Source organism: Salvia splendens, chromosome 16, assembly GCF_004379255.2.
Source record: "Salvia splendens isolate huo1 chromosome 16, SspV2, whole genome shotgun sequence".
NCBI lineage: Eukaryota > Viridiplantae > Streptophyta > Magnoliopsida > Lamiales > Lamiaceae > Salvia > Salvia splendens.
The window spans coordinates 22,255,469-22,282,507 of NC_056047.1; the positions used below are offsets into that span (position 1 = coordinate 22,255,469).

General features: G+C 39.4%; 1 long non-coding RNA gene across 1 annotated transcript; it reads right to left on the reverse strand.

Annotated features, from left to right (window-relative positions):
• Positions 1-23,262: 23,262 nt before the first annotated feature.
• Positions 23,263-23,986, reverse strand: LOC121771448. The gene is made up of 2 exons (XR_006044042.1): positions 23,878-23,986; positions 23,263-23,794 (listed from the first exon to the last, which is right to left on the reverse strand). It is a non-coding gene; the product is annotated as an uncharacterized LOC121771448 (long non-coding RNA).
• Between the last annotated feature and the right edge of the window lie 3,053 nt (positions 23,987-27,039).

Consider the following 27,039-nt stretch of genomic DNA (forward strand, 5'->3'; position numbering starts at 1 on the left):
AGAGTGGCTGAAGCGTAGCAGATGTTAAGACCCTGTCGGAGGGCCAATACCACAAGACGGGCCAGCCGAAGTTCACCTTGTGGGAGGAGTATCTTGTCCTCGCGGATTGTCTGAAATTCAGGTCGATCGTGGCGAACGAGGTGGAAACGGCTCCTGGCCCGAAGCGCACAAGGCACAACCTTGCCCGGGAATACAGCAGTGGGAGCGGCTCGCACGAGTTCGAGCAGTCCGACGAGCAAGTCGAAGAGCCAGCCGCGACTCACATTAGGCGACGACAGCCCATGGGACAACAGGCCGCTATCCGCAAAGCCAGAGGGGGTAGAAGTGCCTCACGCCAAACGGCGGCCGCGTCCGGATCGCGCATCCCCCAGTCTGCCCCAATCCCACAGCCCACGGTGCAACCCCACGAGGTATTGGCCAATAGCATAGACGTAACGTTGATGCAACAACTGCAAGACGTATGTAGGTCATACGCAGGTGAAACTGTCTGCCCGTACGTCAGGAACGTCTACAAGAGGCTCATCAATCGGCTTGAGAGTCGACTGGGGTTGGTTGATAATGCGCCTCGAGATACCGCGGCGGGCAGCAGCGAGAGAGGAGGAGGAGGAGATGAAGAAGAAGAAGAGGAAGACGAGGAAGCCGACTCCGACACCGAGTAGACAGTGCCGGAGTTTTGTAGTTGTATTTTATTTTAATTATTCGTTGTATAATTTTACCGGTTTGCAATACAACGAATATTCGGGCCTAATTACCTCGTATTCTAGTTATTTATACTGCGATTATTTAAATTACACTTGATTGAAACTAAAAAATATTTAAAAATGAAAATTGATTATAAAATTTGGGGGCTATTGGAGTTGTCCACTATAGTGGCGGAAATAGAATTTTGGGGCTATGGACAACAATATTGGGGCTATGGACAAAAACTGGGGCGGGGCTATTGGGCGTGTCCATCTTATAGTGGACACCCTAACACGAAATCATGCTTGATAAGACTCTCATAAACATGTTTGCACATAAACTTACATCATTCACCAAGGATTCAAAACAATTTCACATAACCTCAAATCAAAACGCATACTATCAAAGTTCTCATGCAAACTCAATTTTCCCACCGATAAATTTGTGATCTATGATTCCTACACCCTCTATATGCATGTAGGATTCAAGAATAAAGTTTCAATGAAAGAGATGAGAGGAAAACTTAGTTATACCTTCTTGAATCAAGAAACGAACGGTAGAAACAAACGTTGACACGATTCGTCGGAAATTCTTGGAAAATCCATTTCCACTTGAAGCAATAACAAAGGTGGAAGAAGTTTTTCTTTTTTTTCGGAGAGGATGGAGAGTGAGGGAGAAAAAATGTGTGGGGGAAGGATGGAGTTATATATATAGACAAAAGAAAAGAAAAAAAAATGGAAATGGAAAATTATTTTTCATAAAAGACAAAAATTCACGTCTTTTCGTTTCGATGCGACGAGTAATTAATGTGGTCATTGGAAAACGTGCCTGATGCGACGTGGTTGTTATCCTAACTTTTCGTCTTGATGTGACGCAGTTCTTATCCAACTTTTCGTCTCAATTTGTTGTCGAAAGTGTATTTGATACGTGGTTTATTCTTTCGTGTAGGTATCGGGAGTGCAAAAAGTGGTGATCGAGCAAGACCCGGAGGACAGAAGATGGGCTGTCCCGGGGCTGCCCGGCACTCGGCACGGCTGTCCGTCGCGAGTCCATCCCGGCACGACTCTTGTGATGTCCAAAATCGTGTTCTTATTCTATTCTAGCATCGAACTCGTTGTAAAACGCTTTTGGACTTTTATGTGTAAAAAGAACCTCACAACTAGCTATTAGTTCTTCAATACTAAAAGAACTACATGATACTTACTTCAAACCTAACACTCGATCCCAACGCGAGGTAAAAGAGATTAGATACGAAAAACAACACTAAAGAGTCGATTTTCCCCATATTAAAAAAAATAAAAGTATCAAACACTTCATTCCATATCACCAACGAGAATTATTTCACATAATTCACTTAATCACATAGAAACAATCAATTTCATAATTGAAATTTCAATTCAACTCATTAAATAAAAGTCACAAAAAGCTGGGATGTTACAAATACAACGTGAAGACCATTTAGTTTTAATTGAAACACCTATGTTATGAATCTATTTCATTTCGCCATGAAGAACATTTACTATTGTGTTTCATGGTTATATAATTAGACTACGATTGATGTCGGTCATTCAAATTTTATAAAGTATTATCTTCATCTTATAATGTTATAAATTCATTTTATAATGTTATAACTTCATCCTAAAAAATTTACCAAATTTGAAATGAACCAAATATGAAACAAATTACTTCATCTTATAATGCTAAAACTTCATCTAATACCCTAACCACTTCATCTTATAATGTTATAACTTCAACCGAACTTGGAAATACGTCAGCTAAAATGAACCAAATTTGAGATGACTCAAATTTGAAAGAAAGCATTATATCTTATAATGTAACAAATTCATCTTATTCTTTTATTACTTCATCTTGTAATATAATAACTTCATATTCTAATTTGAATCTTCCCAAAATCCAAATTTGAAACAAACCAAATTTGAATCAAATCACTTCATCTAATAATGTAATACTTCACACAATCTATTCGCTTTAAAGTTTGCAAAAAATTTAAATAATTCAAATACAAAGCGGAATAAAGTAACAAACTACTGGAATAAACCTACTAGAATGAAGTAATAAATTACAAAGAAATAAATGTATCATGACAATTTTGAAAATCAAAACACTAACAAAACGAATGTTAACAAAACAACTCACCACTTCTTCTTCTTCATGTATCTTGTCGAAATTTCTTGAATCATGTATCTTGTTGGAATTCCTTGTGGCATATGGCACATCTACGACCATGCATGGACATATCCTTTATTTCTTCATTTGACAAATCTACGATCATGCTTGGATGTATCCTTTATGTGGTACTTAAGACAAGACATTGATACATAAAAACTAATTGTTGTTAGTCAAAGATCATAACAAACACAAATCTTCATTCAACAAGTATTTAATTTCATTCGTTCATGTTATTACTTTATTAAACTAGGTTATTTAGTTCATAATAAGTACAATTATTCATATACTTGTGCAAATGATACAGTTCATATTAGCATTTCATATTAATTAGTATTAAGTTCCTTCAATAATGTTACTACTTCATTCCATTACATTAGATATTTGCAAAACTTATGCAATTCTTCGCATAAGCAACTTACTAATAAAACAAGACATATCTACATTCAGAACTAATCACAAATACATCATACCAAATATCCAGACCAATCACTTCATCAAATAATCAACTTTCACCACATAACATCATAACTTACCGCAAATACATTCTGGTAAAATTAATTCAGTTACGACATACCAAATATCTAGACATATCTACACCTCATCCCAAACCAAATTCAGTTACAACATACTGAATTTCTTCATCTAATAAACAACTTTCTTCATCTTATAATGTAACAAGTTCACCCAAATAAGAAAATATTTTATGTTAAATTGAATCTAATTTGAAAAACAAATACAAATAACTTCATAGAATGATATAATTTATTCATGTTTTTATGAAATCGCTTTATTTTATACTGCAATCAATTCACATTACAAAATTAAGATGAAGCAAATTTACACAATCAAAAGATTCGAAAAATATGTTGCAGATCACTGAGAAATGCATAATTAATAATCAAAACAGTAAAAATTTGAAAAAAAATTTTAAACATCTAAAATAAAATAACCAAATGCAGCTTTCGAATACAACTGCTGCTGATCTTAAACCAAAGTTTCAGAATAATTAGTATGTTGTGTTTTCGTAGAATGACTAAAAGTGTAGAACACAACAAATACGAACGGTAAGAATCCTATGATATCTATGGCTGAGAAGGAGACGAAGGGATTGAATTGGATGGTGAAAAGAATGGCAGGCAGAGCTCTCTGAATCGTCTGTGTCGCTGTGAGAATGGAGTAGTGGGAGAAGCAAGTTGGGCTGTGAAAATTGGAAGCGGGAAGAGAAATGAGTGAAATTAATTCACTCTAAAATTATGATTCATTCTGACCTAAAGAGCATAATGACTAAAATATCCCTTGAATGAAGTAATTAAATCACCGAATGAATGAGGAAAATGACATATACTTCATCTCATCTTTTCCATCAAACTCTAAATCCAATGGTCAATATTTGATCTCTAGTTCTACACCAAGGAGGTGTTGTGCATATAAGGGGACCCTATACTTTTAATCCTTTCATCATATAATCATATTTATGATTAAACCACAATATTCAGTTGAAGCATACCAAATTACATCATATCATAAATAAATTTGTTCATTTTTATTTTTAACAAGTTAAGCCGAATAAGGATTTCATCTCAATCATCTACCTCTTATAATGCAACGCAATTATTCATTTTACCATGTGTCACAAAAATCCAAAACACACTGAATTTCAACTAAAACATTACTTTATTCATTGATTATGGAAATCATTACAACTTTATAAAGCAATCACTTAAAAATACAAACTTCAGATGAGAAAAAATTTAGCGATGGACAGTTTGGACAAACAAAAGTTGCAGAACACACAGAGATCCCAAATTGATAACTCAAAGAGTATAAATTTGAAGAAAAAAATAAAAACTCAAATAATCTAAAATCAAACAAACAAAGGGAACACAAAATTAAACTGAAACCTAGGGTTAGCTCACCTGAATTTTCTGGTTCATTCACTTGTTTGCCCTTTTGAGCCTGTTCAGTATTAGGGTTTGGAATTAACTGCCGAGAAACCAATTTGGAAAAAAAATGAATTGAAATCTGTTTCAGATGAACTAAATTGTATGTAGTCAGAAATTATCGGTACGAGAGGAGCCCTTCGAACACAACTGCCGCTCATCTAAATCCAATATATTCATAATTTAGTTCGTGTTGTTTTCGTAGAATGAATGAAAGGGTAGAACATACCTTTGATTTTCTTCTGCCTCATGTCAACCATGGTGAGAATTGGATGGTGAAGACAAAACGATGTCGGAGATCTCTACATTGTCGACCTGATTAGAGAGAATGGAGTAGTGAGAGATGAAACCAGGGCAACGAAAGTTGGAAGAGGGAAGACGAAGGTGTGAATTTGATTTACCCTAATTCATACTTTTGTGATTTTTGTTTACCATGTTTGACTAAATTAAAAAATGACCATGCCACCCTTGGCTGAACTAATTAAATAACGGGATGAATAACTGAATAAAGATGTCACCACCGCCCTTCTAGAGTATAATAAATGCGGCGAACTGTCACGGCCGCCCTTCTAGGGTATAATAAATGCGGCGATCATGACCTAACAGGACTTAAATGCAATAAGGAAAAAGACTAGGGTTTAATAAAAGGGGTTTGACCAAGGTAATTAATGAACAAAAATCAAAGAGAGAAGGTCAGGGTGACGCTTTGACTAGATTCTAAACGGAACTCAAAATAGTGTCAAGATCAAACAATAAGTAAAACAGGTTTCAGCGGAAGCATCCAAGAGAAGAGTGAAGTTATGTATGAAGACATAACGACACTCACAGATCAAAGATAAACAATTCATTCTTCAATTAACTTGCTCAACACCACCATACTCTCGTCGCCGCTCAACCTGCACATAGGGAAAATATATGTAGGGCTGAGTACTATAAAATACTCAGTGGACTCATGCCGAAAATAGTTTATCAAAATATTATTTATCATGCCTTTTTCAAGTATCCATCGGGATTTTTATTTTTAGAAAGGCCCGAGGTACCAAAATATTTCATCGTTCAAAAGTCGACTGATCAGTCATTTTCCCATAGACGTTTACCATATCTGCCAATACATGACTTGGAATGTGGCCACAAACCAAGTCACTAGACCGGCCAGCCCGTACGCTAGCACATGATCTACCATAGGTGTACACTAGTCCAAGTAGGTTTTGCGGCCCTACGAGGACCCGAATTCGATTTAAATAATAATGGCATAAAGTCATATCAGATAGGCACGTTAAAATCAAACAAGGCATGATAAACACAGTTTCATTCCCATCGATAAAATATTTAGGACATCGTCCTTATTTAAAAGAAAGCCCACCTCGACGGCTTAGATCTCAAGTACTTTCTCTAACACAGTTTCATGCATGTCCCCAACGTTTCCCTTTTCCCATCAATTCGTTTTATCAACATAAGGAAACACACCATAGCATACATCAACGTACAACACATCACTACATCATAGAATGGGTTCCTTAACACATATGCATCATGTTTATCATTCAAAGCTTAACAACATAGATTATCTTTGCATGACTTAAATCTGGTAGAAAAGCGCAGCCGTTTTGTAAAAACTATTAAAACTTCATCCGACCTCCGTTGGGGCTGAAATTTTACCACAATACAGTAGACACATCATATATCATCCAGTTAAAATTTCATATCAAAATCACATCTTTAGGTCAGTCAAATAAAAAACGAAACTCACTGGACGAGAATATAAATTCTGGCAGAACTGCGCAGTTGATTTCAAAAATTCATTAAAACTTCATCTTTCGTCCAAAATGGCTGAAATTTACACACAACACAGAAGACACCTTGAAGTTTAATCAGTTAAAATTTCACACCAAAATAATATCGTTTGTTCAGTCAAAAATACGTCGGAATCTACTGTCCGAACACCACAGTTGTCATGCTTCCAAATTTCGAATTAGGGTTTATCAAATATTCATCCAAACACATATATTCATGCTTCCAACACATAATCACGCTTCAAAAAGATCTCACCATCATGTTCTCTTATATTCACATAGCATTCACCACAAATCATCCATAAGTTCATTCATAAACAACCATAAACGCATATACATATCTTTTTCTCACGCAACCATCAATCCCACCCGATTAAATCTTAGATCTACGATCTCTACACTCATTATATGCATGAAGGAATCAAAATCAAGGTTTCAATGGAGAGGATGAGGAAAAGAAATTCAATTATACCTTTCTTGATCGAAACGATCGGTAGAAACAAAGTAAAATCTTGATTCTTCAACAATTCTTGAGGCTTTAACTTAAATTCTTCTAAAAAAGATGAAGAATTCTTGGAGAAAGATAGAAGAAAAATTGAGAGAGAGTGGGAGAGTGGAGAGTGGCGTGTAGTTAGTGGCTAGGGTTAGGGTTTTCCTCCCTTATTTATAGAGATAATTTCCAAGATTTGATTCTCTATAATTAATTAAATGAATAATGTGGAGTTAGAGAAAGAGGGGGAGAATGTCGTGAATTATGGGAGAAGAATAAGGAGGAATTCAAAATCAAGGCTATTTAATTAGCCTATGATTTAATTTGGTATTTCACGGAGTAGAATAAAATAATACGGAGCAGAATAAAATAATAATTTCCACCATTAAAATAGGGAAGTAGGCGATTTTTATTCCTCTCCCACAAGGTATTAAATTCAAATCCTAATTTAAATAGGATATGACAAGATCTCCTTAGATCTGGTAAGATTGCTAGGATATTTGTATTTATTCATGGAAGGGAATAAATAAGGGATCAAATAATATAATAAAATAATTTCATTCTCCCATAAATAGGAGATTTTTGAAATCTCCCTTAGAACAAGCATAGGGGTCGAATTCTCATGGAGAAAAATAAGGAATAATCGGGTTTTGGATTTAATTTGGATAAATATCCCGAGCAATTAATTAAATCCAAGGAAAAATAGGATTTCTTCTCCAATAATAACAGGGGTCGAAAATTCCAAATGAATACTGATGCTCCTATTTAATCTCACTCATCCCTTAAGAAATAATTCGCCACAATATATTTCACCCCGCATAGATTATTCACACAGCCACGTCATAATTTCAACCATTTTCACTTCCACCACATATTCTCAACACTTTGACCTTTCAATGGCCACGTCATATGTTCCACATCTTTGACTATTCAATAGCCACATCATATGCTCAACGGATTTGACTAATCAAATCAAATCTAAATTCCAAAACGTAATTAGGTCACACAGAAAACATGCAATTAATTCACTCATCATTTAATTCACATACTTCACGGCATTAAAAACATTAAATGCAAAAAAAAAAATTATGCTTCGCAAATTAGGGTTCCGAAAGTGAGGCGTTACAAAAGATGTGGTAAGTTTAATCTCGTCCATTAAAATTTTAATCCAATGGTCAATATTTAGTCTCTAGTTCTACACTAAGGAGGTGTACCTCCTTAGTGCAGAACTATAGACTAAATACTAACTATTAGATTTAAATTTTAATGGTTGAGATTAAAGATACTTTATCTTAATTCCCTCATTCATCCGGTTAATTAATTAGCTCAGCCAAGGGGTAGAGGAGTAATTTTGGTTGTTATTTTAGGGTAAATCAGATTCACCCAGTCAACTTCCCTCTTCTCCCACCACTCCATTCTCTCTAACTGGTCGACGATTCAAAGAAATCTGCCATCATTTGTCTTCCGCCATCAACGATTAGAGAGTTCCGCCTCACGTCATTGTCTTCACCATCCGATTCACACAATGGTTAACACGAGGCAGTCAAAAATCAAAAGTATCGACCTGCTATTCTACACTCTTATTCATTATAAGCAAGAAACCGAATTAATTTCTGAATCATTTGGTTTTAGATGAGCGACAGTTGCGGTCTAAGGGCTTATCTCGTACTGGTAATTTCCGATTGCATACAATTCACTTCATCTTTAATAGGTTTTAATTCTTTTTTTTCTCCAATTTAGTTGGTCGGTAGTTAATTTCGAACCTTAAAACTGGATGTTCTCACAGGGAGAAACAAAGTACAAATTCTCAGTCGAATGAACTAGAAAATTCGGGTGAGCTAACCGCAGGTTTCGCTATGATTTTTGTGCTCCCTTTTTTTATTGATTTTAGTTTGCAAAAGTATTTGTTTTTTCTTCAATTTCCTACTGTTTAAGTTATCAATGTGGGTCTTCTCCAGTTCTGCAAATTTTTTTGATGTAATCTTGTAGTATTCTTTAATTGGACGTTGTGATTTAACCATAAATATGATTATATGATGAAGTGATTAGATTATAGCATGAAGAAATATGTTTATATGATGAATAATGTATTTTGCTGCAACTGAACATTATGTTGTACCCAAAATATGATTAAATAATGAAGTATTTCTTCCATACTATGAAGCAATGTGGCTAAATGATGAAGTGATCATGTATATTTGTTCTTTTGTCAATTGTATTGGATTATGCCGGAAATGATGATCGATTGAGTTATACTATAAATGTAATTACCCGATGAATTGGTTACATCATATGATGAATGAATCTGATTATATGTTGGAGTGATTACATATATTTAGTTGTTGGATTAGCTTTGGGTTTACCGATACAGGTATGAACTCTAGGGTTCATCAATACAGTCCATTTAACATAAAATTACATTCGATTTGTGGTGCGTTCTGTTTTTGTTATTTATTTTGTGTTTGTCCATATGAAAATGGTAATAGCCTCCCAGTTACCAATGTGTTTGACCTTAAATTTGATTGTATATTGAAGTGACTACATTGTACGATGAAGAAATGTTATTCAAGTATAAAGTGATTAGTTACTGTATTTGTGAATTTTATTGAATTTGGCTGGCTTCTGTTCTTTTTTTATCTATGCAAAACTAGATTTAAATACAAAAACGCAGAACAATATCTTACGTATGACACTTTTAGGTCATAGTTAGCATGATCTAAAATGATCTTAGCATGACATTAAACCCAAATATTATAATATGACATAAAATTGCTTAATTATGACCTTTCATGTTTTTGGTTAATTATTGACCATTAGATCATCTAATCATAGGGTCAAGATTTGAGCTGCATTTCTGGATTTAAATGCATTTTTATTTTGATCGTCTCCCTATATATATATATATATATATATTCATTACATATAAAAAGTTCAATGTTTGTAGTTCTACAATAAAAAATTGTTTGTATGTTCTAACACCATGAAATTAGAGAATTAAAATCCATTCGCATGCCCTACACACTGCAATTTGAGAATCGGCATTAAAAGTATAGTATATCTTGATCATGAATAGTAGTGATATTCGAAATATTTTACTTTTTATCTATGCAGATTGAGTTAAACGCGTGATAATATAAAAACAGATGAAATCAATTATATTTGTACATCTTAATAAGAAGAATAGCACAATTGTGAATTTTGCGTTCTCGTATGGAATGGTATATACACTGCCTAAACAAATACTTCCTCATTCCATAATTTAAAAAATCATTTTGCTATTTTGGATTCCGCGACTAATAGAACCATTTACTTTATTTCATTTAGTACGCAATCCCATATTCCATCAATTTTTTATACTCACATCCATTATAAAACTAATACCCCACATTCCACTCACTTTTTTCCCTTTATTTTTCTTCACAAAGTTAAACAATTACTTAAAATCAGTGTCAAGTCAAAAGAGCTCTTTCAATGGTGGACGAAAGAAGCATTTACTTTATTTCATTTAGTACGCGATCCCATATTCCATCAATTTTTTATATTCACATCCATTATAAAACTAATACCCCACATTCCACTCACTTTTTTCCCTTTATTTTTCTTCACAAAGTTAAACAATTACTTAAAATCAGTGTCAAGTCAAAAGAGCTCTTTAAATAGTGGACGGAAGAAGTAATATATTAGAATATGTTGACTATGATTGGACTCAAAATATAACAAATAAATGTACCTCCTTCATCCCACAATAAGAGTCACATTTTGTCATTTCTGTCCGTTCCATAATAAGAGTCATACTCCCTCCGTCCCGGCTAAGATGACACATTATTTGGCCGGCACGGGATTTTATGAGTTATTGGTTAATGTGTTTAATTGGGGAAGAGAAAAGGTGTGTGGAAGTATTAAAATAGAGAGAGAAAGAAAGATTAATATTATAATAGGGGTGAGAGAAAAAAAGTTGAGTGTATTAATTGGAGAGAGAAAGTTTCAAAAAAGAAAATGTGTCATCTTAATCAGGACAAACTAAAAAGGAAAATGTGGCATCTTAAGTGAGACGGATGGAGTATTTCATTTTTACCATAAATAGAAAGTATGTCTCCTTACACTAACTCACTACATATATTTTATTATAAAACCAATATCAAAAAGTGGGCACCATATTCAACTAACTTTTTCAACTTGTTCTTCTTTACATTTTGTAAAATCTGTCTACATCAAATATGACTCTTATTGTGAGACTAGAGAGTATTTTTCTTTATTTTTGGAGTTGGGCGTATGATGAAATTAAGGATTTAACAGTAAAAAGCTCATTCCTAAAATATTAGCTATAAATGGAGATGCGAGTGAAGATCTGATTTACTAATCTAGCCAACAATTTTTGACTGAAGGCCTATCCATACAAACAATTCCTCAATAATTTTCTTTAAAATCCAACCCAAATCATCCTCGTTGATTCCTTTGCCCCACAATCGAATTTGCTGATTACACACACATCAGATTCCTCCCACCAACATCAATCTCTCTCTATATTAGAATTGGAAAATCAAAATGTATTGTTTAGGATTAATTAGTTTGTTTAGCATTTAGTTTTCAGCTTATATAAGACATCTCATTGTATTTTGTAGTCACCAATTAATAAAAATGTAGTCATTAAAGATATTTCTCCCTCTTTTCTCTTCCCTCTCACATCTAGGGTTTCTGTAAAATCTTCATCCTCCTTCAATGGAGGTTTTTCCATCCTATTCAATTCTCAATATTTTACACACTCTCTCACAAGATGAACTTCACTGCAGTTTTTCACAAGTGAATGTGATTGTGTGAATTGAATATGTGTTTTGTTTAGTCATTTTGTATTTTTCTTTGAAAATTGATGTTTCCCAGTAAAAAATATTATATATATGTTTTCTGTTCGGAGTTTGTATGAGGTTGGGAGTTGTTCGGATACATACGAGGTTGCCGGAATGTTGAATTCAAGATCCATGGCCGAAGACAAAGCAGTCGCCTCCGGCATCAGCCACAAGGAAGCCGAACGCCGCCGCCGCAAGCGAATCAACGCCCACATCGCCACCCTCAAATCCATCCTCCCAAACACCATCAAGGTACATTACATACATATATTTTTTATGATAAATTCAAAAATATACTACACCCGTCGTCCCTAAAAAAATGAACATTTAGTTCGATACGAGTTTTAATGTATAATTGGTAAAATAAGAGAGATAAATAGTAGTGTAAGTAGGGTTAGTGGGGAGTCGGTTCCACATCATTAGTAGTGTAATGTTATGTATAAGTTGTAAATAAAATGATATGTAGGGGTAATGTGTTGTTTAACTATTCCAAAATTAGAAAGTTCATACTTTTCAGAGACAGACTAATAAGAAAATAGTTCATACTTTTCAGGGACGGAGGAAGTAGTATAGATGGAATTCAACTTTAAATTACAAATTCGTTGTTATTTGCACACGGATAAGGCCTCCTGATGGGGTACGGACTAAACAAGCCCAACAGCAGTGACGGCCCATCAGCCCAAAGCCCAAGGAAGAGTATCAGTTCGGCATTACCAAAGAGTTCGGCCCCAGCCTACAGCTCGGTAAAAGCCGACCAGTCAAGCTCTACTCTCAGATCGGCTAAAGCTGCTCGGCAATAGTTCAGCAGTTCGGTCTCAGTATTCGACCGAACTGGAAGATAGTCAACTCATGCAGGATAGTGGACCAAGTACAGAGATAGTGGACTCATGCAGGATCTCATACAAGATAGTGGACCCATGCAGGATCTCCATGACCTCCACGACATCCACAACCATCATTAGTGGTGATGCAAGCCACGATCTTAGTTCAATGTATAAATAGAACTTAGATCAGATAGAAAAGGGGTTAAGTTCTAAAGAAGTTCTCTAGAGATAAAACCATCATATAGCAAGTCTGTATTGTTAGCTGTAAAAAACAGATCAAGCAATACAACTCTGCCCTCTTTTCTTCCCGTGGACGTAGATTTACCTCAGTAAATCGAACCACGTAAATCTCTGTGTCGTGATCTGTATTTTCCTGCACTCATCACCATCAAAAATTCGCCAAACCATCACTGGCGCCGTCTGTGGGAAACAGAGAACCAAATTTGTGATAAAGCGAATTTTTGACCCTTTTTCCACCCCAAAAAAATGCATACCAGATCACACACTACCCGTAATACCGTTCGTGAAAACCATGAGGAAGCTAGTCCAGCCCGCAGGTCCGGAAAACAGCCTCGGGAGACAGCTACTTCCAGTTTTCACGATGAAGGAACAAGCCGCTCAAAAGGTCCACACACCGAGTCTTCCCAGCAGCCTGATTTGAATGAGGCTGTCAAGCTGTTCTTGGCTGAGAAGCAGGATGAGTTCTTAGCCTTCCTGCAAAAGAGCCAACAGCCGAAGACGAAAACGGTGGATTCTCCCTCCTCCTCCAGACATGAAAGTCACTACCGCAGTAGTGCCGTGTCTTCCAGGAAGAAGAATCCTCCACCCCGACATGTTCCTGTCCCTCCTCGGTGCCGAAATCACAGGAGATCTCCATCTCCTCCATACCGAAGAGATGTCGGGTTCGCCATGTACGGAGCATTGAAGACTCCGTTCTCGGACGATATCACCCGAACTCCCATTCCACAGAACTACCGAACTCCGTCGATGACTTATGACGGGTTGGTGGATCCTCATGACTTCCTGGGACGCTATCAGTATAATATGGCGAACCAGGGTCTCAATGAGGTCCATATGTGCAAGCTGTTCCCCGAGCTGCTTATCGGGAACGCGAGAAGGTGGTTCGATAGCCTCCCCAAGGCAGCATTAGATCTTACCGAGATCTAATGGATGCTTTCCACAGGAGGTTCTTTCAGAAAGCGGAAGCCCGGATCACTTCGGCTCAGCTGCTTTCTATACGTCAAGGTCGCGACGAAAAGATCAGCGACTTCATGACGAGATTCCACAAGGAATGCCTACAAGTAGATGATCTCAACGATCTACTTGTCATTTCGGCATTCCAAAATGGAATCCTGCCCGGAGCTCTCTACAGAAAGCTCGTGGAATGCAGTCCGTAAACAGCTCAAGAGATGTGGGACATTGCGGACCAGTTCTCCCGTGCCGATGAGGCAGACCGTCGCAAACGGTCTTTAGACAGCTCATCCCGAGGAGACAGGAGGAAGCCCGATCATAGCGATCAGGGACATCCTCGCCGAACTCCTTTTGGCGATCAGGGACATCCTCGCTGAACTCCTTTTGAAAGGATTCAAAGGACTCCGGTGCAAGACCGATTGGGGCCACGTCTCAATCCTGAGAAGCCGCCCGCTCAGTTCGTACCATTGAACAAGTCAAGAGCGGAAATTTTCGAACTGCATTCCGATATGTTCGAAAAGCCAAGGCGGATGACGAAATCGGCCGCGCGCCGACCTCAGGATCAATATTGCTCCTTCCATCAAGACTACGGTCACGATACCGAGGAGTGCCGACATTTGGCTGCAGGTATTGATGCCCTTGTGAAAGCAGGGACGTTAAAAAAATACCAAAGCAAGCAGCCGAAAAAGAACAAAAAGCAGGGAGGTGCGAACTGCGCTCCTCAGGATCCGAAAAGGCAACAGGATCCCGAAGACGATAACGAGCCGCAATATGATGGAGTAATCCTAACTATTGACGCTCTCCCTACCGGGAAGACTAAATCGTCTCTGAAGTCATAGAGCAGAGGTTTAAAAGCTCGGTCTCCCACCCACAAGCAAACGGACTGAAGCCGTGATTCCGGTTGAGATCGGCATGCCCAGTCCCCGAACTCTAAATTTCTCCTCAGAAATGAATGATGACGGACTGAGAGCCGAACTAGATCTGGCCGAAGAAAGAAGAGAATTGGCCTGCATAAAAGCAGCCAAGTACAAGGAGCAAGTAGCCCGGTATTATAACCAAAGGGTGAAAAAGCTGCAATTTCAAGTGGGAGATCTCGTCTTGAGAAACAACGAAGTAAGCCGAGCAGAAAAGCTGGGCGAACTCGAACCCACATGGGAAGGTCCATATCGGGTGTCAGAAGTCCTCGGCAAAGGGTCTTACAAATTGACTCACGTGTCAGGAGCACAAGTACCCCGAACATGGTACGTTTCCAACCTCAAAAAGTTCCATTTGTAAGAGACAGTCCGGTCTGTCAGTCTTGTGTCTAGTTCGGTCCTAAGGCTATGTGCGTTTTTGTCTCTATGTGCTTTTTATTTGTCTAGGTGTGTTTTGTCTATGTGCGTGTCGTCTCTTACAAATGTTGCTGAGGTATCTTGTTCTTCGAAGGCTGATCCCCTTTTTAGAACATATATAAGCCTACGATTGTGAGTCCAAGCTTCTAAAGAGGATACAAGACCACAATTCGGCTTAAGAAACAAGCAGTTCGTCTGAAACGAACTGCAACAATAAGCCAACGATTGTGAGTCCAAGCTTCTGAAGAAGATACAAGACCACAATTCGGCTTAAAAAACAAGCAATTCGTCTGAAACGAACTGCAACAAATGGATAGTCCGATCCACGCGATAAAACTCGCCGAATTAGGACAAGGGAAAGTCCGATCCAAGCGATAAAACTCGCCAAATTAAGACACAAGCTTAGTCCGGTCAAAGAAATTTATTTCATCAGACCAAAGACGAGTCCGGTCAAAGATGTTTATTTCATCAGACCAAAGACGAGTTCGGTCAAAGATGTTTATTTCATCAGACCAAAGACGAGTCCGGTCAAAGAAGTTTATTTCATAAGACCAAGGACCAAGTCCGGTCAAAGAAGTTTACTTCATAAGACCGAGGACAAGTACGATGAAATTTTTCGCTAAGCTGTAAATACACAGTGTTAGAAGCGAAAACAAAATTTCATTTTTCAAATCTTGTTCGGCACACAACTCCGCTACCCTACGAGATGGCGTTACGCTATTACAAAGGACTATTCTACTGTCCAGGGTTGCTAAAGTTGAGTCATCTATTCACAAAATCCTCGTGAAGCTGAGTTCGGGCGTTCCAGGCAGCTGCAGAATAAGCAGGTCGACGAGATGCTCTAATCGACCTGCCACCTCTTCTCTGAGCCCGGGAAGCCCTAGCACCTCGGCGGCGAAGAGTCTCTTCACGAAGCATTTGCCGATCTTGCTCACTCATAACCACAGCTCCTCTGCGAACTTCAGTCCGTCCTCGACTTGACGTCTCTGGTTGTCCCTGAGTTCGTTGCTGACTTGGAGTAGGGTTTTGAGCAAGTGAATCAGAGGTTTGAGCTGGAGTACTAGCATCTGTTGGCGGGAAATGCCTGAGGAATCTCTCAATTGAGGGACGCCGGGAAAGAACTATGTCGTACCGAGAAGCCCAGCGCCGCAATGATTTCACGACTTGTTGGCAAGCCGAGCTCTCCAGCGCATTGTTCCTCCGGAGTACATGATATTCCTCCCACAGTTCGTCAACTCGTTCCTGAACTTCAGAGATGGTCATTCCCCACGCCTGCAGATGAAATCCTCATACGCAGTCCTCTCAGCGACGGCAGTGTTCAGCTCGGCCTCCAGATCCTTCTTTTCGGACTCTAAGTCCTTATTGTCGGCCTCCAGCTTCACTGAACGAGCCAAGAGTTCGTCATTCTTCACCTGGTCAGCTATGGCTCTTTTCTCAGCTTCGTCTAAAGCCGAAGAGTACAGCCGCTTCCAGTGAAGTACCTCCAGCTCCTTAAGAGTTCAGAATATAGAGCAGCTATGTCAGTTCGGCATTTCAGATTACTGAGCAGGTAGTAAACCACAACAGGAGTAAAAGAGAGTACGAAAGGCTATACGAAGACACAAGAGCAGAAAGAAGAATTTTTTCATTCATAAGAAAAAATTTTTTCTACACAAGGGCTTCAAGGCCGTTTTACAAGAAGGAAGAAACTAAACTAAGAGAAGGGAGACGAAATCATACTCCGCCAGCTTCGTCTCCGCCTTCTCGGTGAGGTTCAGCTTCCTTCTCCTTGTCTGCTTCAGCTTCAGCCTCGGCCTCCCTGCTCTCCCCAGCCTGCTCGGCGCCACCGTAGCCGATCTGCTGCGCCTCCTGCTCGGCCTGCTCATCGCCGGTCTGCCGCTCATGCTGCTCGGTATCACCCTCTCCATGGAAAATTGGAGCGGGTGAAACTGACCCTATGGAGGCAAAGATAGCCTCCATGTTCTCATCGCGGTCAGCTCGGCAACTACGAACTTGGTCTGCAGAAAGCAGGACCGAGGACGAAGCAAGCTCCTCAAGCACCGGCAGACTCTGAAGCCGAGCTGCTATCTCTCGGCCGTACAGCGGCAGGATGACTTCGGGACCCTGCTCGGCTTTATCGGTCATCAGTTTCAGCAGATCACCGACAAAGGCCGAAAATTGGTTGCTCAGAAAGAGTTTCTCCGCAAAAGCACGGAGAGCCTCTCCTTGGGCAACCACGGCGGCAGCATCCCTCCGTTTCGTCTGCTCTCGCTGGATGACGAGCTGGTTTTTGGCAAATTGAGCTTCATCCTGGGCCGAAATCCTAGCAGCTCTGGCTTTCTCAAAGTTTGCCTCAGCCTGCTCGGCCGGTGACAAGCAGCCGCCAACTTCCTCTGCATCTCAGCATAGTCGTTGGACGCTTTGGAGAGTTCGACGGCGACGAGCTTGGAGAGCATATCGTTCCTCTGAAAATGGAAAAAGCAAAAAGTCAACAGAGGGGCTACAAAAAATACAGAGGAAAGAAGCAAAGCCAAAGAATCAAGAAGACAATTCACCTCGGCGAAGTCCGTGGGCCATGCAAAAGGCTCACAGACATTTTCCGAAGGGGGCCCCATGACGATGTCTCTCTCCGACGCTCTTGGGGGCTTCTGGCCTTCCCCTTCCCCTTTGCCGAAGTCGACTCCGGCTTCTTCGGATCCGAAGAGGTTTTTTGCCTCTTCGGAGTCCTCTCGGCATCAGACGCCGAGCTGGTGGTTTTCGGCCTCTCCGGCTCCTTGGACTCCGAAGATTTGCGGCTCAGCTTATTCAATATGTTCACTACCGAAAAACAAGGAAACAAGGTTAGTTTTCGCCGCTAAAGCAGTAAGGCATAAAAAAGAAATCCTCACCCTCAGTCTCTTCGTCCGAAGACGAGATATTGAACACGAGGTCGCCCTTGACGAGCTCAGTTTCCGAGTATTGTTTCCTAATCATAGGAATCTTATTGAGCTCGCCCTCGAGCTCGGCCAACGGTTCTAACCGAGGATGGGGAATCACGGACTTCGGCCCTCTCCAAGGAAAGCCCGGAGCCGAAGTCCTATTATAAAAAAAGAAACGGTTTTGCCATTTCGGCCACTTGGTTTTGCAGAAGGCCCTAAAAGGCTGTAAGGGGATCAAGTAAAACCAAGATCCCTTCCTTTTAAACTGGAAAAAATTAAGGATTGCCCGCAGAGACAGTACCTTATCTAGCCTACGGAGTTCGGCAGCAAAAGCCGACAAGTGCCTCCAAGAATTCGGAGTCACCTGACCTAAAGGGAGTTGAAAAAAATCAAGAAGCTCTACAAAAGGTGGGGGAAGAGGGAAACGAAGCCCGCATTCTAAGCAGGCTTCGTAAACGGTGGCATAACCCTCCGGCGGGTCGTTAGCCTATGATCATCGTCGGGAACCACCGCCTTCCCCCCGGGAAGAAGATATTTTTCGTGTAGAGATATCACGGTGTCCTTACTCAAGACGCTGTGAAAGTATTCTACAGTCTTCTCCCCGGACTCTTTCCGGCTAGAAGACCCCTTGCCCCCTTTCCTACCGCTACCCAACTCAGAAGAAGAAGAAGAAGACATGGTTCTTACTCTTTGCAAAATCTGAAGAAATTCTTGAAAGCAGAAGGAAATTTTTACGCAAAAGAGACAGAGTGCAGAAGAAGCAATAGCAAAAGTATTCAAAGGATGAAGAAAGGGCGTATTTATCAGATTCGGAGAAGATTTCAAAATCATCGCACCGTTTCGAATCCCACCTTTTTAGGATTCAACGGCCGGATTTTACTGTCGCATTTAATGCAGTCACGCGCAAGGCACGTCCCCTGACGTCAGCCTCCCCGTACCTTTATCAAATGCCGAAGTGACTCGCTTCGCCGAAGTGATTCACTTCGTTTTTCGGGGGGGTAGTGATGGGGTACGGACTAAACAAGCCCAACAGCAGTGACGGCCCATCAGCCCAAAGCCCAAGGAAGAGTATCAGTTCGGCATTACCAAAGAGTTCGGCCCCAGCCTACAGCTCGGTAAAAGCCGACCAGTCAAGCTCTACTCTCAGATCGGCTAAAGCTGCTCGGCAATAGTTCAGCAGTTCGGTCTCAGTATTCGACCGAACTGGAAGATAGTCAACTCATGCAGGATAGTGGACCAAGTACAGAGATAGTGGACTCATGCAGGATCTCATGCAAGATAGTGGACCCATGCAGGATCTCCATGACCTCCACGACATCCACAACCATCATTAGTGGTGATGCAAGCCACGATCTTAGTTCAATGTATAAATAGAACTTAGATCAGATAGAAAAGGGGTTAAGTTCTAAAGAAGTTCTCTAGAGATAAAACCATCATATAGCAAGTCTGTATTGTTAGCTGTAAAAAACAGATCAAGCAATACAACTCTGCCCTCTTTTCTTCCCGTGGACGTAGATTTACCTCAGTAAATCGAACCACGTAAATCTCTGTGTCGTGATCTGTATTTTCCTGCACTCATCACCATCAAAAATTCGCCAAACCATCACCTCCCTTCTGGGAGAAGCGGTCCGCCGCGTGAAGGAGTTGAAGAAGACAGTGTCAGAGCAGGATGAGGACGAGGGCGAAGACAGTGACTACCCAAGCGAAGGCGACGAGCTAAAGGTATCCCAATGCGAAATCACGGGCCTAATAAAGGCCGCATTGTGGTGCGATGACAGGCCCGAGATAATCCTTGACATGATAGAGTCCCTGAAAGCAGCCGAGGCCAAGGTGGTGAGGGCAGAGATGGCCACAATTGGGGGCCGGACCAAGACCGTGCTGTGGGTAAGTCTAGGCCACCAAAATGACGCCGGATTGGGTGGGCTGAGGCGGGCCATGAAAATGGTCATCGACAAGTCCACCGGTTCGGGCCAGGCCACCACCAAAAGGGCCCGTTACTATCATTTGTGATAGAGACTTTAGCTAGGTAATTTTTTTGGTATTATGCAATTGGTTAATTTATAAATATGGATGATGTATTTGTGGAATGGGATTGTATGATAGTGAGATTCCATGGTTTATTGTTGGGGATTATTTGGGTATAGTATTGTTTTTGGAGGGAAAGGATCTTTCAAGTATTGCTATGATGTTTTAATACACTTTGCCATGCATATGTCGATGCTACCATGTTTCTATGTACATTGCATGTTTTGGTGAAAAAATGGGCCATGGAACTTTATGTGCCTTTTGTATTTTTGTTGATACTTTTAATAAGCTATAGAAATATGATAAAGTCGGTGTTATATTATTTTCTATGAAAATAATGCTATGTAAGGAAAAATGATCAATTGATCGTATTATGATTCCAAACTTTACTGCCATTGATGTTTCATCAATACCGAATATTCGTGTGACTAATAGTAGGCAATAATATTTGTAACTTCATCTGCTTATCATTTTTAATTTATTATAGTATCATACAATTTCTTTCATTTTAGAAGCCCCTCCTACTTTAATGGAGTAGTAGGTATTTCGTTTCACTCAATCCTAATATGATATTGTTATTTCTTTTATGTATTTTGAAATGAGATTAAATAGTAGTACTCATTTCGTCCAAAAAAATTTATTATATTTATGGATATCACGAATTTTAATGAAAAATTGATAAGCAAAAAGGAAGGGAGAAAAATTAGATAAACTATGAAAAATTGGATGAAGTAAGGAGATAAAGTTCTCATTTTCGAACTATAACTATTTTTTATGGACATTAAAAATGTCAAATATAGACTTTCCGTGGACGGAGTATTAAAGATTGAAATATATTTTGACAAAAAGGTTGTACATTGATTTATAAAAACATATTTTGATTAGTGTTGTATACGTAAGTTTGCATTAATATTCTTGATTAAGATATTAACAAAAAAAAAAGAGGTGTTCTATTATCTATGAGCCCCCTGCTCATATTTGAGCATCTCAGGTGAAGAAGAAGATCTCCAAGTAAGCCACTATTCAGTAATTGAATGTTTGATATTTGTAGTGGGTTTTATTATGTTTTTGATTAGTATATGTTTTTGACATAACCCGACGCGTATTTCCGACATTATGGTCTACCTCGATTATTCAATAAGTTTAATCGTTTGGTTGTGAAGTTGAAGCTATGTTTTGGTCCACATTTATAAGCATCTGCTGTAGGCAGCATTGAGAACAAAAAGTGTTCGAAAATAACTTTTCGTTTGTGTTTCCATTATTTAATTTCATATTGGGGCCAAATTATTGTTTTCTTTGTTTATCAGCTTCAATGTTCTATTAGTTTGCTAATTTTTAACCTCATTATGCTTTTACATATAAGCTTCAAAAAACGTTTGTCTGTGTGTTATTCTTTTCAGTAGCTTGATCCATGACCGACAACTACTCCCTCCGTTCCTTGTTAATAGAGGCATTTCTTTTCGGCACGGAGTTTAAGAATAGTGTATTAAATGGATGATGAAAAAAGTAAGAGAGAGTAAAGTAAGAGAGATGAAGAAAGAATAAAGTAAAAAGAAGAATTACTTTTTGCTAAAAATAGAAATGACTCAATTACCTTGGAACTTCCCAAAATAGAAAAATGACTCTATTAACATGGAACGGAGGGAGTACCACCCAATGAACTCCGTCGAGATGAACATAGGTTCGCAAGGTCAGAAAACTTAACATCGTTGGAAGTAGTTTATGGTAAATACATACATTTATGTGTTCAATGGATTTGTTGTAACTAATACACATTCTCACACTCAGGCAGCAGTGGCCTAGGGCGTGGTCCAAGGCCCCGGGTTGATCGCACAAGAAGAAATACTTATGTCTTCTCTGAAGGATCTTGTCACACATGGCTGGAAAAGTGACAATGGGTTTCGCGGGGGATATCTCCAACGGATTGAAGAGGCTCTGAATCGGGAGTTCCCAAGATGCGGCTTGAAGGTTGCTCCTCATATCAATTCGAAGATTAGCTAGTGGAAGAAGAGCTACTCCTCTCTGAGTATGATACTTGGACGAAGTGGTGTGGGTTTCAACATGAATGGAGATTACAAAATTGATTGTGACGACGACCAATGGGATCAGATTGTTAAGGTTGGTCATATCAAACTCTGTATAGTTCATAAATTGCTATTGACTTTGTGTTTTGTAGTGTTGGTAAATGCTTTATTACATGAGAATATAACTGCATGGTTGGTTGTTTTATGCTTTTTCTGTATAGCGTGATGCCAATGCACGCGGTATGCGACACAAAGCATGGCCTCTATGGGATGATTGGAAGGTGCTGTTTGGAAAAGATCGTGTTGTTGGGACCGTTGCAAAAGACACATATGATGAATATGCCAGTTATGCTGGGAAAACTCAATCCTATCAACAAGATGTCGGGCTGGAATCCCCTATTGATGCTGGTGATTATTCAGCAGCCAACCCGAGCCTTCAGCAGAGGCCGGTGGCCACTCCAGATGAAAGCACCGCCAGAGCATAGGTGATTCACTACAAACAAAAAAATATGGATAAAAAAGGAAATCCTCCAGCCCACCAGTGGGTTTGATTGAGATCCTTGGACGGATGCAAGATGATACCAATGACCGGCTTGACAAACTGACGAATCGGGTTGGCTTTGAGTTCGAACTTAGCAAAGCTCGTAAGGAAGTTATCGACATACTGAGTGGTATACCAGATCTTACGCTAGTGCAGCAAATTGATGCCTCCGAGATCATCATCGATAAGGTGGAGCGTGTTGAGTTGTTCATGCGTCTTCCGGAGGCATCGCGTCTTACCTACGTGATGCATGTGTTGGAGAAGCACGGCCACATTTGAATGCAACACATCTGTGTTTTGCGCACCGTGTAGACGTGACCTACATCTTGCTTTAGTGCTTTTATATATTAATGTCACCAAACTTTATTAAGCAGACAATTACTTTTGACGCACTATTGTGGTTGTATATTTTGGGGCAAACTCTTGAACTTAGTAGATAAAGACCCCTTATTTGTTTTTATAGGTAATGTTCATGATACTTGGGCCCTGTATTTCGGAAATGCATACTACTCAATCCCATAACATTACATAACATACACTCGCTACATTAACAACAAACGATGAGTTATAGACGACTAATAAAGGTAATTGTAAGACCCCGATGTTAATGCGGCCGACGCACGCGCTCTAGCTGAATTTCCAACATTCTCTTCATCGGATGGTTCAAACTCCAATGCTTCTGCACGGTGAGGATGAAGGACATCAACATTCTCTATGTTGAATCGTATAGCACAATGATTATTTTGTACAAAATGACATATCTGCGTGGTCTAACGGAGGAAACCGAGATCCAGCCCAATATCGTTGCATTGTAAACAATTCATTCCCCTCGTAATTGATTATTAGCAAGTCCCCATGCAGTAGAGCATTGTTTCTTGCACAATGGAACCAGCCTCGTGCGAATTGATGGACATCCCCACTCGTTTCAAACACTACCGAGGCTACACAACCAAATTCATTTTCGATTCTACAATTCGCCGGAAGAGGCAGTTCCAGTTCGGCAACAAATCGGTTGGGGATTTTCTGAAAAACAAATGAAAAAGCTAAGAAATGAAACAAATATTAGAGTGATAATCAAATTTCACATGCAACTATGAACAAAATACCAAACAATTTATGCTATCCACATGGAAATAAAGTCTGCAGAAATATGGCGCCATGTAAAGGGAATGCGATGGAAATGGAGGAAAATATAGAGGTTTGGCTATAATCTTCCAAAAATGGTAGCTAAGAACACAACTCGTTCTATTCGCTTCAATTTATAGCCTCAATTGGATTGGGTAGGTTTGTATATTTATTAGGCTTCCAAGTGTTGTCATTCATTGATTGGGGTTGGTTAGCTCAACCAACTTCATTAAAAACTCATCAAATGCATATTGAAAGAAATATGTTTGTAGTACAAAAAGGCTTGAATTGCAACAAAAGGAATATAAAATCGAGGAGGAAGTGGTTGACAAGATATTAAAGCAACATAACTTATAATATCATAACGTGAGATTGCAAGCCAAGTGCATCTACATCCCACTCATCATGTTCTTAATACAATCAATACGATAGGATACCAAAAGGAAATTATCTCCATCTTTGATAATGATGAAACACTACTAGGGATACTACTAATGATGAAGCACTACAAGGGTACTCCAGATAGACGTCAATTGTTCATGTTCTTCCACCAACCACCAGGGCTTGAGCAGGCACAAGAACTGCCGCATGGAAATGCATTTGGCATAGGAGGGCGGCGTTGAATTTTCCGTGGGCATGGCGGTGGCGGCATAGTATGCCTTCCACTGGATGACTCGCGAGTTCCATCACTTTGATCATCATCGAAAAGTTTACGACGTGATTTCAGCTCATTGGGCCAAACAGGTGAAAGGACTGTATCCTCGGTCTCGGCCACGAGCGCTGGACCGTCGGGATTGGTTGCAACCAGTGGGATAGTTGTGTCTGAGATGACTATGACCTCGTTCTCCCAGTCTTGCGTCTCCTCCTTCGGCCCAAACATGTTGTATAATTGATAGTAGGCTGGCTCAGCAAGGCGATAGTACGCTCCAGCTAGTCGGTTTTTCTACATACACAGGAAGTATATTAGAACTTCTATATCAAGGCAACAAATGGATCGGGGGGAATTGATTGTAGATGTCACCTTCAGAATAGAAGTCCAAGTGTCATCGGTGGCCACAACGATGTTGTTTGGCTCATCCTACCTTACACCATCCTCCTTCACTAAAGCCTTGAACGACAAATATCGACTCTCTAGGAACTGCAGTCGGTCGTATAGAGCTTCCCACGGCATGGACACCCCGAGATTGTACGCCATATCGGCAGCGGCAATGTTGAAGAAGGGCTTGGGAACGACAGTACCGGTCATGTCATGTTCATGCTTCAAGCTAATGATGGTTTCGAGCAAGTTTTCATCGAGTGCATGAGTCCAGTTGGATTTGTAGAGAAACGTGTTTTGTGGTGGAATATTTAGAGCCATTGCTTTTGAAATGGGTTGTCACTTGTTGGAAGTTATTGCTTGGATACATTTATTATATAGAGAAATGCAACGACACCTACTATATTTGAACACATGAAACAGATATTAAATAACCATTAATGTGAAATTGACTAATTACAAAGGAGATCTTGTGCGATTGAAACAATGTGGATATGGTGTTACATCTTGGTTGATAAATCACTTCATCCACAGCTACAATAGGATTCGCCCATGCCATATTCAATGCTTCAACAAAATAGGTTCATGAAAAATAGCATCAAATTCATACTTGAATTGTATCTTTGTGTGACTTTTCTCCATTAATATTTTCGTGTATGGTACATTCCACAGTCTGCTAACTAGGGGTGTTGAAACGGGTACCTGATTTTGACCGAAAAGTTAGTCCCGATACCCGTCCCGCATTTAGTCGGGTATTACCCGATACCCGAGTCGAGTATCCCACACCCGACACCGCGGGTACCCGACCCGAAATATATTTTTTTGAAATCTTCTTTTTTAAATATTTTTTGTATATTTTAGATGCTTTTTTAAAAATACTACTTGATGAATGTAATAGTCTCACTTGAAACTTTTTATGATTTTTAATAAATTAAAATTTTAAAACAATTACATCATGAAGAGCAAGTATTAAAATAAAAAATTATAAAAATTTTCAATATATATATCGGGTATTTTCGGGACTATCGGGATTACCCGGTCGGGTATCGGGATACCCGATACCCACAAAACCCAAAATTATTATACCCGACCCCGCCCCGTTTTCCGATTCCGTCGGGTAACGGGCCCGGTTCGGGATTACCCGTTACCCGCTACCCGTTTTGCCACCCCTACTGCTATCTGAATTGTGTGTGAATCATGCCAACTGTGAGTGACAATCTCCTCAACTACCTGCAATTAATGAAACTGTAATGGAGTTTAAAATTAATGAGTTCATATGTTGATATTATTGTACAACTGCATAACCTCAACAAACTAATTCAATGGTATATGGAGGGTAGTTTATTGGAGATTTTGATGACCAATTATTACCAAATTTTTACCATTATGTGTACATAACACCAGTGTAATGTTGCCGGATTATAAATGCAAAATTATGAGAATTAAACAAAGTAATTGTTTAGTTAAAACTAAGTAATCAATCTAAAAATTTTATGTCCTCTAAACACAAATCTAAATTAATACATCACATTGTTATACTTACGATACGATGCAATATCAGAGAATTCGATAAACGAACACCAAATCACAACACTTGCATATTTCGAATTCAATTAGAACACAAACATAGAACTCAAATACATCGTCTTCATCAGATTCGACATTGAAATCCATGTGCAGCAGCTGTTGTATCACAAGGACTTTGGTTTCAACCTGAAATGGAGCAAAATGTCATGTTGAAAACCAACGATGACTTAAGACAAGTACTCATGCGTAGCTGAAAAGATTGTACTTTAGTACCTTCATGAAGCCACATAGCTTCGGCTAGTTGATCATGTTTATTATTCCACACCGGCGTTGCCTCAACCGTGTCGACAAAAACATTTTTCTCTGGTAGCTCCTCTTGCAAACCCATGTCGATGTGATCACCATCTAACTCTAGCTCTATTGGATCCACTGTCATTCGGCCGCTTATAAAGTTGTGAAGAAGAAAGCAAGATAGAATCAACTCCACTTGTGTATTGATTGGGTAGTACGACGCGCTATGTAATATACCCCATCTCATCTTCACAACGGCAAACGCACGCTTTATCACATTTCTCACTTT